Genomic DNA, 15,309 nt, shown 5'->3' with positions numbered 1-15,309 from the left:
GATGGCATCACACAGTTGGCGCAGATTTGTCGGCTGCACATCCCTGATGCGAATCTCCCGTTCCACCACATCCCAAAGATGCTCTATTGGATTGAGATCTGGTGACTGAGGAGGCCATTTGAGTACAGTAAACTCATTGTCATGTTCAAGAAACCAATCTGAGATGATTCGAGCTTTATGACATGGCGCATTATCCTGCTGAAAGTAGCCATCAGATGTTGGGTACATTGTGGTCATAAAGGGATGGACATGGTCAGCAACAATACTCAGGTAGGCTGTGGCGTTGCAACGATGCTCAATTGGTACCAAGGGGCCCAGAGAGTGCCCAGAAAAAATTCCCCACACCATGACACCACCACCACCAGCCTGAACCGTTGATACAAGGCAGGATGGATCCATGCTTTCATGTTGTTTACGCCAAATTCTGACCCTACCATCCGAATGTCGCAGCAGAAATCGAGACTCATCAGACCAGGCAACGTTTTTCCAATCTTCTACTGTCCAATTTCGATGAGCTTGTGCAAATTGTAGCCTCAGTTTCCTGTTCTTAGCTGAGAGGAGTGGTACCCAGTGTGGTCTTCTGCTGCTGTAGCCCATCTGCCTCAAAGTTCGACGCACTGTGCGTTCAGAGATGCTCTTCTGCCTACCTTGGTTGTAACGGGTGGCAATTTGAGTCACTGTTGCCTTTCTATCAGCTCGAACCAGTCTGCCCATTCTCCTCTGACCTCTGGCCACAGAACTGCCGCTCACTGGATTTTTTTTCTTTTTCGGACCATTCTCTGTAAACCCTAGAGATGGTTGTGCGTGAAAATCCCAGTAGATCAGCAGTTTCTGAAATTCTCAGACCAGCCCTTCTGGCACCAACAATCATGCCACGTTCAAAGGCACTCAAATCACCTTTCTTCCCCATACTGATGCTCGGTTTGAACTGCAGGAGATTGTCTTGACCATGTCTACATGCCTAAATGCACTGAGTTGCCGCCATGTGATTGGCTGATTAGAAATTAAGTCTTAACACACAGTTGGACAGGTGTACCTAATAAAGTGGCCAGTGAGTGTATATATAAACTATATTTCTATCGATGGATAGATGGATATAGAGATAGATATATATATATATATAGATAGCTAGAGATAGATATACTGTATATAGATAAAAATGGATAATAGAAAGATATATAGACTATATCTATTTATCTCTATATCTATCTCTTTATCTATCTTTATATACATAGTAACATAGTTATTAAGGTGGAAGGGAGACTTCAAGTCCATCTAGTTCAACCCATATCCTATCCTAACTTGCCCTAACATGTTGATCCAGAGGAAGGCAAAAAAAAAACCCATGTGGCAAACAGTAAGCTTCACATTGGGGAAAAAAATTTCTTCCCGACTCCACATACCGCAATCAGACTAGCTCCCAGGATCAACGCAATATTAAGGAAACTAGTGTATATACCCTGTAATATTATACTTTTCAAGAAAGGCATCCAGTCCCTTCTTAAATTTTAGTAGGGAATCACTGATTACAACATCATATGGCAGAGAGTTCCATAGTCTCACTGCTCTTACAGTAAAGAATTCGCGTCTGTGAGTATGCTTAAACCTTCTTTCCTCCAGACGTAGAGGATGCCCCCTTGTCCCCGTCACAGGTCTAAGAGTAAAAAGATCACTAGAAAGGTCTCTGTATTGTCCCCGCATATATTTATACATTGTAATAAGATCACCGCTAAGCCTTCGTTTTTCCAAACTAAATAACCCCAAGTGTAATAACCTGTCTTGATATTGCAGACCCCCCAGTTCCCTAATAACCTTGGTCACTCTTCTCTGCACCCGCTCCAGTTCAGCTATGTCTTTCTTATACACCGGAGACCAGAACTGTACACAGTATTCTAATTGTGGTCGCACTAGTGACTAATATAGAGGTAAAATTATGTTCTCCTCATCAGCATCTATGCCTCTTTTAATGCATCCCATTATTTTATTTGCCTTTGCAGCAGCTGCCTGACACTGGCCTCTAAATGTGAGTTTGTCGTCCACCCATACACTCAGGTCTTTTTCAGTGACTGTTTTGCCCAGTGTTTTACAATTAAGCACATAATTATACATCTTGTTCGTTCTACCCAAGTGCATGACCTTACATTTATCCCCATTAAAGCTCATTTGTCATTTATCAGCCCAAGCTTCTAGTTTAGATAAATCCTCCTGTAATGTAAAATTGTCCTCCTCTGTATTGATTGCCCTGCAGAGTTTAGTGTCCTCTGCAAATATTGAAATTCTACTCTCTATGCCCCCTACAATGTCATTAATAAATAAGTTAAAATGAAGCGGGCCCAAAACTGACCCCTGTGGTACCCCACTGCTAACCGTGACCCAGTCTGAGTGTGCTCCATTAATAACCACCCTTTGTTTCCTATCACTGTGCCAGCTCTTAACCCACCTACACATATTTTCCCCTATCCCCATTGTTCTCATTTTATGTATCAACCTTTTGTGTGGCACCGTATCAAAAGCTTTTGAAAAGTCCATGTACACCACGTCCACTGCATTCCCTTGTTCCAGTCCGGAACTTACCTCTTCATAAAAGCTTATCAGATTAGTCTGACAGGAACGGTCCCTCGTAAACCCATGTTTATATTGGGTCATGAGGTTATTCTTCTCCAGATACTCCAGTATAGTATCTCTTACAAAAACCCTCCAGGATTTTACCCACAGTTGAGGTTAAACTTACTGGCCTATAATTTCCAAGTTCAGTTTTTGTCCCCTTTTTGAATATTGGCATAATATTTGTCATACAAAAGTCCTGTGGTACAGACCCTGTTATTATGGAATCTTTAAAGATTAAAAATAATGGTCTAACTATGACTGTACTTAATTCCTGCAGTACTCGGTTGTGTATCCCATCCGGGCCCGGGGATTTGTCAATTTTAGTGATTTTTAGACGCCGCCGTACTTCCTGCTGGGTTAAGCAGGTGACAGTTAATGGAGAATTTTTTTTATCCCTGATCATCTTATCCGTCATGGGATTTTCCTGTATAAATACTGTTGAAAAAGTCATTTAGCATATTGGCTTTTTCCTCATCCTCATCCACCATTTCATCCAGACTATTTTTAAGGGGGCCAACACTATCATTTTTTAGTTTCTTACTATTTATGTAGTTAAAGAATATTTTGGGATTATTTTTACTTTCTCTGGCAATGAGTCTCTCTGTCTCAATCTTTGCTGTTTTGATTTGCTTTTTACAGAATTTATTTAATCTTCTGTATTTATTTAATGCCTCATCACTACCTACTTGCTTTAAATCTCTAAATGCTTTATTTTTATCTCTTATTGCACCCCTTACATCTCTATTTAGCCATAGTGGTTTCCTCCTATTTCTAGCATGTTTATCAGGGCTGTGGAGTCGGTAAGCCAAACCTGCGACTCCGACTCCACGACTCCGACTCCCACACATATTGCTTATATTTAAGTGAAAAATTTATTGTAGTACAATGTGAACCTCAGACATTTAATCATTTTTATGATCCAATAATCAAGATATTTAGATAGAACAGAATATATATTGGTGTACTACCCGGTTTTCATTCTTTTTGGTACAGATACGATATGGATAGACAGATATGGATAAATGGATAGAGCAGATTTCTAATCTGCTTTTGCTATTGAAAACATTATCTATGAGCTCAAAAACCTTTCAGGTGATGCAGTTTTTTTAAAAAGATGATCAGCTTTTGCAGCTGAAAAACGTATCCTCAAAAAACACAGGAAAAATGCTGTGTGTGAATGTAGCCTTAGATCAGGAATATAACAGCCATTTATAGGACATTTCATAACTTTCCCAAACTCCTATGAAAAAATATTCAGCACATCCTGCATTGAACTACTGTACCCAATTTATTATATATTTTAGGAGTCGGAGTCGGTCCATTTTATACCGACTCCGACTCCACCAAAATGAGCACCGACTCCGACTCTCCGACTCCACAGCCCTGATGTTTATTCCCATACGGTATATACTGTGCACAGGTCCTATTCAGGATGCTAATAAACGTCTCCCATTTTCTTTGTGTATTTTTATGTCTCAGGATATCGTCCCAGTTAATTGCACCAAGATCATCTCTCATCCATTGGAAATTTGCCTTCCTGAAGTTTAGTGTCCTTGTAACCCCTCTACTACACATCTTACTAAAGGATACATGAAAACGTATTAATTTGTGATCACTATTACCCAAGTGACCCTCAACCCTTACATTTGATATGCGGTCTGGCCTGTTGGTTAATATTAGGTCTAGCAGTGCCCCCCCTCTTGTTGGGTCCTGAACCAGTTGTGAAAGGTAATTGTCTCTCATAGTTGTCAAAAACCTATTACCTTTGCTGGAACTGCAGGTTTCTGTTCCCCAATGTATTTCAGGGTAGTTGAAGTCCCCCATAATAATGACTTCTCCTTGAGTCGCAACTTCATCTATTTGCTTTATGAGGATATTCTCTTGCTTCCATTATTTTTGGAGACTTATAACAAACTCCTATCAGTAATTTATTATTTTCCCCCCCTCCCCTTATCTCTACCCACAGGGACTCTACATTTTCATTAGTTTCATATATTATCACGCAGGATGGGTTTTAAGGATGATTTTACACATAAACACACGCCTCCCCCTCGCTTATTTGTACGGTCATTTCTGAACAGACTATAGCCCTGTAAATTAACCGCCCAGTCATGGCTCTCATCTATCTCTCTATTGTGGTGTGACTGGTGGTCGCATGGTTAATGCGAGGTATATGTCACAGGGTTGGATGCTCCCTACAATGCAACCCGGAGTATTTTGTCGTTAGTGCACCTGGGTGCAGGTTGCGGGTGGCTATGAGAGATGGGAGGGACTGGCTACCCATTTACCTCGCTCCATGGTGAGGGGGGCTCACTGTACCCCGTTTTGCCTGAAGCCTGTATGTGGTTGTGTATTTTTAAGGACCTGTGGTGATGTCATGATCACCTGACCAGTGCATGTGATGTTACCTTGTTAAGGGAAGAATATATGGCACATGAATATATCCAAGAATCAAAACTGTATCACTATATGGACGCTTTGCTGGATATTGGGATCATGTTGCTTTAAGATACTTCTGATTTTCTTATATTTTCTTAGAGTTGTTTCTGTATGGTATCACTCACCTAAGCTTCATCAAATATTGAATAAACTGGGTGGACCAGGGTAAGCCAAGCTAGAAAACAATACTTGTGTATATAAGTATTGTTTAGCAATGTGGGAGCAGTAAACGGTAACCCAGAAATGTACATAATGATTGTGTAGCGACCTGGGAAAAGCAAATAGTAACTGGAAACATGTCCATGATGTAACTGATGATGTAGCTCAAATTCTGTTATAAAAGCTGTACACGTTTGATTAAAGACAGAGAAGAATCATACTGACACGATACCCTCTTGTCTTGTGTATTCTTTTCTCGAGTATACGTATACCTTGTGCCAAAGCTACAATTCGGCCACAGACAATTAAGACGGGTCGCACCTTAGTGTGACAGAATCCACAGTTGGCGCTCAAACAGTGGGGCTCAGGACGATACCAGACGATCACAGCCGCAACAAAATCTCCCCCAGGACGGACGTCTTTCCAGCAGGACGAGGCTGCAGCTCGAGACCAGGTGAGAAAATATATCATCTTACCTACCCTTCTGTATTCACATCCGGCTAAGAGGAGATAGTTGGCTGTCTTCTCTGAACCCTTAAACTGACCACGTTTGAAAGTCCTGAGCCTACGGACCCGGTCAGGTATATAATTCCTTAATTGTCTGTGTGTATTATCCGGTCTAACCAATTCGGAGGGTGTATCTAGAACCCATCTAGTATCTGATAAAAACTATTTCATACTGCACTAGGGCTACTAGAAACAAAACAGAGCAGAGTACAAAGGGGCTGTTCACACTGGGTTATCACCCTGGTTCCGACCTTAGACGGTCGAAGAAGTTATATATATATATAATATAGGTGCTCACGTCCGGCCATACGCCCACAGTATAAACTGTGCCCGGTGACGTGAATGACACGGCATATACATATTTTTAAGGAAAGAGGTGATTACTATTCTTTCCCCCCTCTGCTGAACTATCAACCACCTATCTATAGGTGATTACCACTATTTACTATACCTAAAGTGACAAAAAGCCCAGCCCTAGTTGCCTTGGTAACAAAAGAACAGTGAAAGGGATAAGGAATACATTCATAATAGTTTTTATGTTTGTAGTACTGATGCATTGTTGAGACACGCCTGTCCGCAGCTCTCATGTTGAATATACTGCCATACCGGTTAGACTGCTACTTCAGCTGCATTTCCTGAATTCAAAGTGTTTAACAATCACGCTACATTATCTGTATTCAGTCCGGAGGATATAAAATATAGAGTGTAATAAGTTGTTTTATAGTACACACACATACACAGTAACCCTTCAAGCACATTTATAATTACGGCAATCTAAAAGTTTGAGATTTTTTTGCTAAAAATACAGTGGTTGACAATTAAGTTATAAACATGGGTCATAGTGAGTCTAAGACTAATTATTTTTCTGCTCAAGAGGTAGTGGCACAAAGAGAAGGCAAACAGTATGTTAAAAATGCGAAGCTCCTCCTGAAGCTTATAGGGTCTACAACCCGGGGGGGGGGGACTTGATGAGACAGAGTGGAAAAACACTTTAATTACCAAGAAAGGATTGTTACGTGACACAAAGGTATGGAGAGATGCAGAAGCGTGGTATCATACCGCTAGAGAAATTAAGAGACAAATGTGGGTTGAAGAATGTGATTCTGCCACTGGTGAATATATATATAAGCCACCTCTTGATAAAATGACTCCGGCTTTGGCGGCTGCACCGCATAAACCACCTCAGTATTCTCCAGAGGGGTGGACATGTGCAGTCTGTCAAAGTCAGAACCCAGATTGGAGGGACACATGTGCCCTTTGTGGGGCACCGCGCCCACGCAAACCTACAGTTGGAGGCACCTCCTTGTACCCAGTCCTTAATGCAGATGGCACACCTCATGTCACAGAGGCCGTCTTGAGGCAAGCCACACCCACAGTTACACCCACACGTCATCCAGCAGCCATTTTATGTAAGGGCACACCTCATCCAGCAGCCATTTTAGCTCCGGTAGTATCTGGCATATATACAAATGGTGAGCAGAGTGAAACTGAGGGAGAGGATAAGGAAGAAAAACCAGAAACCTGTTTTCCCACAACCACATCTTTACCACAGAATACAGACCCAAGTTAGTGGTATAGCAGCATCAGGCAATCTAGGGAGGATGTCTTTACCTTTGTACGAGGATGACAGTCCCCCAGACAGCTCCGAATATATGAATGGTTTCTACCCACGCCGAACTAGGCGTATACCTCCCACCCATGATATTTTAGTTCCTTCCAGAAGTAGTACCCGATATGTGAGTTGGAAGCCACAGGAAGCTGCCACACTAGTTAACAGCTTACCTGATCCAGAGGGGCATCCTATGCCCTTCTATAGGAAAATGAGTCAGATACACAAAACCCATGCAGCGTCATGGATAGATTTAGTTGGATTGGCTGAGATCAAAGCAGGTGATTCATTTTGGCCTGTAATGGAACCATCCCTAAGACCCATAGGTGGAATGCCTGAATATTATCAGTCCCTACCCTCTGGGGAGGACTTCCTAGAAAAGCTCCAGCTCTGGACCAAGGACCGCCTAATAGACCAAGCCACTTCCTTACAAGATACAATGCAAGAGAAAAATGAATCGGTGGAAAAATATTACCACAGGTTAAACCAAATGTTTACTGATTTAGGATTTGACCTCGTGGACAAAGCCCACCACCAAATTTGGGTGCAGGCCTTTGTGCAGGGTCTCAGAGAACCAATACGCAAACAACTGCAGACCGCCAGGCCAGAATACCGCAGGCTAGAATCAGAAGTACTACATACAGTGGCAAAAGGATTAGAGTTAAATCAGTCAGCTAAACCCCGTACTACCCTTCTGTTGTCTCAGGACCCATCTCAGGGCAACCTCAGACTACAGAGACCTAGGGGCGCCTGCTTCAACTGTGGGAGAGTAGGACACCTAAAAAGGAACTGCAGATCAGCTCCACTCAGGAGAGGGCCAGAACAGCGACAGCAGCCCACCTAGGGACCACCTGGACCCCGCCCACAATAGGACATTGGCAAGCCGGATCCACCACACACCCCATTACTCATGCATTCCACAAAACAACCGAGTGGACCAACGCCTACTATCCAGTTAGAGGTTGAGGGCAGACCCCTCACTTTCCTGGTGGACACCGGTGCAGCCAGAAGTGTAATTAGAAACATTGACTTACCAGATCTAGACTGTCACGGATGAAATCGTGCCTTGTGTGGGGGTGGATGGAAATCCTCGGTACACACCAATGACCAGACCCCTCCATGTAAGTCTCCAGCCAACACAAAGCATGTTGTCCCAATTAGTAGTCTCATCCACCTGTCCAGTCAATCTGCTAGGGTCAGATCTGCTGTCAAAATTTCAAGCTAATATTCTGTTTCACGAAGACAAGACAGTCAGTCTCAAGACCCCATTTTCTTATGATCACTCTGCAGAATTATACGTTTTTTTTCTCTTTGCAGTGCAATAAGCAGGGCACGCCCATAGATCAGGTAGAACCTGAATTCATGGCATTGATCCCAGACACACTATGGGCGCAAGGCCAAGAAGACATTATACTTTTCCTCTGATTGTTCCACTCCTGATTTTGGCATCCAAATGCTGAAGTAAAATACTGATCATGTGAACGTGGCCTGATAGAGGGTTTCTGCTACTTCTGACTTTCCGCAGACAGAAGTTGCAGTCACAAGATGGCGCCGATAAAAGGTGGAGAAGGTGACATTATACACAGGAGCTCTGTATATAGTGTATAGTGTACAGGTAATACAGTGATCACCAGTGACATACACAGGAGCTCTGTATATAGTGTCAGTGTACAGGTAATACAGTGATCACTGGTGACATTATACACAGGAGCTCTGTATATAGTGTCAGTGTACAGGTAATACAATGATCACTGGTGAGTGACATTATACCCAGGATCTCTGTCTATAGTGTCAGTGTACAGGTAATACAGTGATCACTGGTGACATTATACATAGGAGCTCTGTATATAGTGTCAGTGTACAGATAATACAGTGACCACCGGTGACATTATACACAGGACCTCTGTATGTAGTGTCAGTGTACAGGTAATAGTGATCTCCGGTGACATTATACATAGGAGCTATGTATATAATGTATAGGTAATACAATGATCACTTGTGACATTATACACCGAACCGCTGTATATAGTATGCAATGTATAGTGTCAGTGTACAGGTAACATACTTACTGACCAGTGACGTCTCTAGGTGAAGTCATTCATCTTTGGTTTTCATCTTTCATCTAGTACAGACCGCCGTCACTTCTTCCAGCCAGGGCTCATCTCTGCAGGAAATAACAGTTATCTAGAGCACCACTTCCAGAACACATTATTTAATTTTATCCCAAATTCTAAACTACACCAGATGAAAAAAAAAAAGCGGCAGTGTAGCTCTACACATTAACAGGACCGCACACCCATTTAAAACAGTATCCAAAAAAAATAAAATAAATACATCACTGCAGCAATAATATCCCTTAATTAGCATATAAACCAGGAATACAACAATCCACGGAATAGATTATCTGTGTAGCAAGGTGGATATTAAAACTTAACCTTTATTAGGTAAAATTGTAAAAATCCAAATTAGTCAAACAAAAACAAAGGGGTACCACAGTGAAGGAAGTGCCCTATAACCAACGAACAGAAAAAGGGGGGGGTTGTTAAAAAGGTACTACTGGCCCCTCTGATCCTCAATATTAATCTGACCTGATAGCAAAATGACTATAGTTGCCGATACGATATGTTCTCCACTTGTCCAAGTAAGTCACAATAACATGTATGGGTATAACATCTTTTTCTTATAAGCACCACTTATTTTTACCATATAAATGTGATCATGTATATACTATTCATCCTATGGGCAACTACACTCATTTTGCTATCAGGTCAGATTAAAGGGAATCTGTCACCCCATTTTTGGACTATCAGCTGCCGGCACCGCCATCAGGGGCTTACTGTATCTAAAGCATTCTGTAATGCTGTAGATAAGCCCCCGGTGTAACCTGAAAGAGAAGAAAAACGAGTTATGTTATACTCACCCACGGGCGATCCGGTTCGGGTCTGGAGGGTGTCGCGGTCCCGGTCGGCGTCTCCCATCTTCTAGCGATGATGTCCTCTTCTTTGCTTCTCATCGTTGCTCCGGCGTAGGTGTACTTTATCTGCCCTGTTGAAGGTAAAGTACTGCAGTGCGCAGGAACTGGACCTCTCTGATCTGGTCTGCCACCTGCGCACTGCAGTACTCTGCTCTGCCCTCAATAGGGCAGAGCAGTGCGCCTGCGCCGGAGCCACGATGGCAAGCAATGAAGAGGACATCACCGCTAGAAGATGGGAGGCGCCTGACTGCGACACCCTCCGGACCCGACCTGGACCTCCCCTGGGTGAGTATAATATGACTCGTTTTTCTTCTCTTTCAGGTTACATTGGGGGCTTATCTACAGCATTACAGAATGCTGTAGATAAGCCCCTGATGGCAGTGACAGCAGCTGATAGTCCAAAAATGTGGTGACAGATTCCCTTTAATATTGAGGATCTGAGAGGCCAGGTGTACCTTTTTAACAACCACCCCCCTTTTCTGTTAATTGGTTATAGGGCACTTCCTTCACTGTGGTACCCCTTTGTTTTTGTTGTTTGACTAATTTGGCTTTTTACTATTTTACCTAATAAAGGTAAAGTTTTAATATCCACCTTGCTACACAGATAATCTATTTTGTGGATTGTTCTATTCCTGGTTTATATGCTAATTAAGGGATGATATTGCTGCAGTGATGGGTCTTTTTTTGTTTTTTTTTATACTGTTTTAAATGGGTGTGCGGTCCTCCCCCATCTGTCTCCATCGCATCCGTCCTGCTCCATGATTCTGCCCCTTCTGTCTCCATCGTATCCATCCTGCCCCATCTGTCTCCATCCTGCCCCATCTGTCTCCATCCTGCCCCATGATTCTGCCCCCTCCGTGCTCCATTCTTCCGCCCCGTGTTCCATGCTGGCCCCCGGCAAATTGTAGTCCACGCCCATAACCACACCCATTTCTCAACTAGTCACACCCATATCCACGCCCCAATTGCACTCATTTAGCACTGCTGATCACACTGACTGGTACTGAGGGCACAGTGACTGGTAATATGGGCACACTGATTGGTACTGAGGAAAAGAAAGAAACAGAGCTAAAAAAGAGAACAGAGAGAGAAAGAAAGTAGAGAGCGAGAAAAAGAACAGAGCGAAAGAAAGAACAGAGAGAAAGAGGAGAAAGATTCTATAAAGATACTAAAGCAGCCCTGCTCCTATTGTAATTCCCACCTGAGCCTCCCGATGCAGGACATATCATGATCCGCTCACATGGCCGACATCCCTGAGTCTAAGGGGATCCCGCTGCCCACACTGTCGGAGGAGGACACGGTGATGGGTCTGAAGTGCCTCCATGGTTTTGTCACAATCACCTCCCGAAATTACCTAATTTCCGGTCAGCTTCCAGCACGTCACTTCCGGTGGGACGTCACGTGCGAGTTTTAAAGTGCTCCGCAGGCCTCCGCCGTGTACTCCTGTGTCTGTGGGAAAAGTAAGTTTCCGGCTGGGACAGTGGGGCAGACTCTCAAAATCGGGACTGTCCCCCTGGATCTGGGATGGTTGGGAGGTATGAATGCTCCCCACCATACACTGACCTCGTACACGCACGGCTCCGCACACCTCATACGCACACACTGTTCTGCTTTGTATGCCTCATACATACACGGCTCTGCTCCATACACCTCGCGCACACACGGCTCCACTCAGTACACACATGAATCTGCTCCACACAACTTGTGCACACACTGCTCCGCTCCGCACACCTCGTACACACAGCTCCGTTCCGTCCACAATTGTATACACACTGCTCTGCTACATCCACCCTGTAAACCCCTCCTGAACCCACACATAAACTTCCCCCTCATCCAGCACCATGACAACCAGCACAGCAGAGTCCCAGACACTGAGGCCGTTGATCATGTGACGCTTGACTCCTCCCCTTCTGTGACCTCATCACAGGTCCTGTGCCCACAGAGCAGCCCTGCATGAGCAACCTGAGGAGAGGAGAATCTGCGGCCTCCTCTCTTAAAGACGCACCGCCACCTGAGGCATCGTGCTCAACTTGCCTCATGGTAGGTGCGCCCCTGACCGTATGTATGTAAATTACCAGCGTGAGAGAATCCTGACAGCGTTCAGTGATCACTGTGAGAATTCAGAAGTCTGCAGTCACATAGAATGACTGCAGACTCATCACAAACCTGGACAACCCCTTTAATGTTCTTAACAAATAAAAACATGAGAATAAGTCAGTATCACAAATAATATTTACATCCAGGTACCTTATAGATGACGTCGTCTCTGGAGTCGTTCTCCTTCTTTTCTTCTTGTCCAGACCCCATGATGAGTTTTCTCATCCACATCTCGTCTCTGCAGACTTCCCTCTTCTCCAGTCTTCTGTAGCAAATCTCCACACGATCCCCTTAAAGATAGAAGTGTCATTATAATGCTCCTAAATAAAAATATCTGCAATATACTGTCTCCTCACACTATTCCCCTCCCTCCTCATACTGTCTCCTCTAACATCCCCCCGTTCACCATACTGTCTTTTCATATATATTTACCCCCTCACTCTCTATACTATCTGCTCACACATGCCCGACTCCCCATACTGTCGTCACAAATCCCTTCATCTTCACTCCCCATACATTTTTCCCGTCACTACTCCTAATGTGTCCACATACATTTACCCGTTCATACTGTCTGCACCCATGCCCACACTCACCCCTCATACTGTTTCCTCATACATAATCTTCATTTTGTGTCCTCAAATCTCCCCACACACATTAAATCCCCCCACACACATTAAATTCTCCTATCCCCATCCCAAATCCCCCCACACATTAAGTATCCCCATCCCCACTCCAAATCTCCTCACACATTAAATAACCCCCCCATCCCCACTCTAAATCCCCCCACACATTAAATAACCCCCCATCCCCACGCCAATACCCCCCACACATTAAACCCCCCCACACACACACACACTTTATGTATCCCCCTCCTCCTTAATCTTCAGTGGTTCTTCATCTCCAGAGTGGAGCACACTTGCCACCAGTGTCCTGGGCGACGGCGAGTGACACCAGCAGCGTGATCACATGACCTGATCACGCTACTGGCGTCGCTCTGACCCGGTGATCAGAGCTTCAATTCTACTGGTGCCTGTACAGACGCCAGTTCAATTGCTCCATGGGACCCAGCACGCAGCAGCTTCTCTGCGAGAACCGCCGACTCCCAGGCCGGGGGGCGGCAGAATGCTGCCGCCAGGGGAGACACTGTGGACCGCCGCATTAGGCGGCCCGGCTGCGCCCCCCTGCCGGCTGCGCCCGGGGCACATGCCCCGGCTGAATCCCCCCCCCCCCCCCCCCCCCGATGCGCCTCTGTTTGTAGTAATCTAATCTGTGATTCTGTCAGTATATTTTCATGCAAGTTAACTACGTTGGTTCGGTCATTGTTACTTGTTACGTGGTGTTTTTCTTTTTACAAATATCTAGGTATTTCCTGCTATCCTTATTGCTAGTCCTGGTACGCATGCATATAACTCACTGATAATTTCGTTCTCACTACAGGAGGCACTGCTTTCTGAATACGAATGATGGTCTTTGATGGAATGTTGGTTTTTGAGGCCTCAGTGTGTTCTTTTTTTGGGGGAGTAGCCATCTAAAGACTTTATCAGTCTCATAATCTGTAGTATCTCTAATGTACTTTTTCAGCTTTAGCTGGCTAATGTCATTCTCCCACTTCTCGATATCCTTTTCAATATGTTTTAGAAATTCTTCAAGTTTTTCAGCAACCAAAGATTTTTTGTTAATTTTTATGAAGCTCCTCAATTTCTTTATCCAAAGAGTTCATTGTTATCAGATTTTTGTCTATTATTTTAATAAATTCTAAGGAGCAGGTGGTAGCTGCTTTTTTCCATCTATGTATTAACTCTGTGTCTTCCCAATCAAAAGATGGATAAACCTGTACTCTGAGGCCTCTAGGTGTAATGTTCTGTTCAGTATAGTTCTCTAAAGTGGTTTTGTTCCACCATAATTTAATTTTTCTGTGCAAGGCATTTTTATACCGCAATAAAATATCCCTGTTTTCCAATGGAATATCCCGTGATGTAGCTGAAATCCCTTGTTTGAACAAATTGGTAGCCTTGGACCTCCAGGTGGTTTCCCTAGCCTTAAGGTCCATCCTTAGTAATGAGGACAATCTGTTAGAAAACAGCAACATATAAATTATTCACATAAGTCCCAAAAATGGGGTATAATGAACCTCACAAAATGTATATATCCACACAAATGTCCAAAGTCTGACATTGGAGAAAATGTGTAGGCTTAGACAAGAAATAAAATCCAAACATTTTATTTATTTAAAAGGGGTTACGGTATATAAAATTCAAACATAGGGATTAAATGAGGTAGAGGGTAACAATGCACAAAAAAGTGGGGGACTTAGCAGCATTGAGATGGAATTTTAAATTTCAAGCGAAAAAAGTCTTCCTGAGTCTAAATAATCTGGGCTAAATCTAGCCTGTAGGTAAAGTGCAGTGTGCTGAGCTTAGGCGCAATTATAAGGCAAGGGCCTCTGTCTAAGGCTAGTTTCACACTAGCGTATGGATGGGCTGCGGAGGGATGCGGACTTCCTCCGTGAAGCTCCGCTCACGGCCGCATCTCTTCCATTCAGCTCGGCCTCCGTCAGCCTGCGTACCCTATCTTTAGCATTAGGTACGCAAGCCATGCCAATGTATGCCTCCGCACGCGTCGTTTTGACAGTGCGGCGACCTGCGCCGAATGCAACATGTTGCATTTTGTAGTGTCAGATGACATCAAGCCCCAAGAATAGTAATGGAAAGGCATCAATAATACAGGCAGGTACACAGTCACATGTTTTTGCAGAATTTTTTTCACCTATAGAAATCAATGAGAAATTGAAAAAACGTTGCAAAAGAACAGCAACAGCGTTTTTCGGAGGGTTTTTGAAGTGTTTTGATGATTACAATTAATTATCACTTTTAGATTATCAATCTCAAAGTGCTGGAACTTTTGTTATTTTTTTTTT

The 15,309-nt window shown here is 43.7% G+C and overlaps 1 protein-coding gene across 1 annotated transcript in view; it reads left to right on the top strand.

The window, feature by feature from the left end:
- Positions 1-1,106: 1,106 nt before the first annotated feature.
- LOC141077578 (uncharacterized) overlaps positions 1,107-15,309 on the top strand; it is a 38,522-nt gene continuing 24,319 nt past the window's right edge. The window contains exon 1 of the mRNA XM_073564567.1: positions 1,107-5,659. The gene's annotated coding sequence lies outside the window, so the exon portion shown is untranslated. The remainder of the gene's footprint in view (positions 5,660-15,309) is intronic.

This window comes from Dendrobates tinctorius, unplaced genomic scaffold (assembly GCF_039654945.1).
Source record: "Dendrobates tinctorius isolate UK_male_01 unplaced genomic scaffold, ASM3965494v1 ptg000457l, whole genome shotgun sequence".
Lineage (NCBI taxonomy): Eukaryota > Metazoa > Chordata > Amphibia > Anura > Dendrobatidae > Dendrobates > Dendrobates tinctorius.
The sequence above is the reverse complement of the archived record's forward strand: the minus strand, read 5'-3'. Positions and strand labels throughout refer to the sequence as shown.